This window comes from Mus pahari, chromosome 19 (assembly GCF_900095145.1).
Source record: "Mus pahari chromosome 19, PAHARI_EIJ_v1.1, whole genome shotgun sequence".
Taxonomy (NCBI): domain Eukaryota; kingdom Metazoa; phylum Chordata; class Mammalia; order Rodentia; family Muridae; genus Mus; species Mus pahari.
In genome coordinates, this window is record NC_034608.1 from 306,556 (window position 1) to 308,508 (window position 1,953).

General features: G+C 44.0%; 1 long non-coding RNA gene across 1 annotated transcript in view; it reads right to left on the minus strand.

Annotated features, from left to right (window-relative positions):
• LOC110336224 overlaps positions 1-1,953 on the minus strand; it is an 11,034-nt gene that overhangs the window by 8,225 nt on the left and 856 nt on the right. The window contains exon 2 of the long non-coding RNA XR_002381210.2: positions 1,106-1,156. This is a non-coding gene — a long non-coding RNA (uncharacterized LOC110336224). The remainder of the gene's footprint in view (positions 1-1,105; positions 1,157-1,953) is intronic.

Sequence of the window (1,953 nt, forward strand, 5' to 3'; positions counted from 1 at the left end):
GAGTTCAAGGCCAGCCTGGTCTACAAAGTGGGTTCCAGGACAGCCAGGGCTACATAGAGAAACCCTGTCTCAAAAAACGAAAAAAAAAAAAAAAAAGAAAGAAAGAAAGAAAAGAAAGAAAAGAAAGCCACAACTGGTGTGGATGTCAGTCACACCAAGGCGGGGAAACCCTGGTGTGACTTCACTATCTGATAGCCAATGTTGAAGTCAGCTAACATCGATTCCTAGCTAGACATGCTTCTCTTTCTCACCTTCAGCTTTTATGTCTATAAAATGGGAGCTAAACTAGACATGGTGATGCATGCCTGAAATCCCAGCACTTGAGAGGCTCAGGAAGGAAAACTGATATAAGTTTAAAGACAATCTGATCTACATAATAGACACGCCCCCATCCCCCGCAATAGCTTATTGGGTAAAAGGCACTTACAGCAGGCCTGATGATCTGAGTCCCCTTTCTGGGATCTACACTGTGGAGAGAACCAGTTCCCACTGACTGTCCTCTGGTGTGCACATAAATATCATGGCATGCATACTCCTCCTATTCCCTATAATTGCACAGAAAACTAGATACAGTGAAATGAATTAAGCAACTTAAAACTAAGTATGGTATTGTACACCCATAATCCCGAAGTTCGGGAGATAGGGACAAGATCAGAAGTTCAGGGTCATCTTTGACTGCACAGTGAATTCCTGGCCAGCCTGGGATACAAGAGAACCTGTCTTTAAAATAAAAACAAACAACTAGAAGTTGTACAGGTGGCTCAGCCAGTGAGAGGCTTGCAGCAAAGGCATGAAGATCTGAGTTTAAATTCCCAGCACCTATGGAAGCACCTGAGTGTGGCAGAACCTATAATCTCAGTAGTAGGGAAGAGGAACAGGAAAAGGCCTGGGTTCTGCTGGCTGACCAGTCTAACAGAGCCCTCAATCTCTGTGAGAGACCCCGTATCAAAGTATAATAAGGTGGAGAGCATAAAGAAGATACCCAACGCTGACTTCCGTTCTACAGACACACACACACCTCTGTACACACATGCAAAGATGTGTCCATACATATATACAACAAGCAGAGAAATAAGTAACTAAAATAAAACCGTACAGGGCTAACCTCTGAACTGCTTCTCTCAAAGACTGAGTCAATGCTCACAAGGTGCCAAGTCTGTAAAGTAAAAGTTCAATTTATATTGGTTGTCATGGTGGCAGCTGTTATATTCCTCTCCCTGGGAAAAGATGATGAATACACCCAGAACTGACAAGTGGATTCCAGGCCCCCTTCCTTCCCTTAAGAGTTGTTTTTATTTGCTTCTAAGCCAGAGGTGTTAGGGTGTTTCTCATATTCCAGCTCCTCAGGGGGCATGGTGGGGATGAAATGAACTGAGATAAAGCAGTACTCATGAAAAAAAAAAAATCTGGTATCCTGATACAAACCTGTCCAAACTGAGACAGGAAGATTGCCCAGTCTGGGCTATAGAATGAGTCCCCAGTCAGCCTGGGCTACAAACTGAGATGCTGACTCAAAAATAAAATAAAATAAAATAAAATAAGAGAAACAACGAAACAGACAAACAAGGAGGGAAAAAAGAAAGAAGCTAGTGGAATTTTTGCGAAACAGGGTACCAAGAAATAGAAAGTACGTCCAGTAGGGAGGATGTAGGGAGGAACCCAGGTTGTCCTCTGTTCACTCCCAGGACAGAGAACTGCCTGGTAAAGGTATAAATGATTCTCAGAGTCAGCGAGATAGCTTGGCCCATATAAGCATTTGCCGTGCAAGCTTGATGGCCTGAGGTACGTCTGCAGGACCCAAAGCACAGAAGGACAGAACCAACTCTTGCAAGTTGTCCTGTGACCTTCACGTGCTTGCCGTGGCATGAATACTTCCTCAATCACACACACACACACACACACACACACACACACACACACACACACACACACACACACACACACACACACACA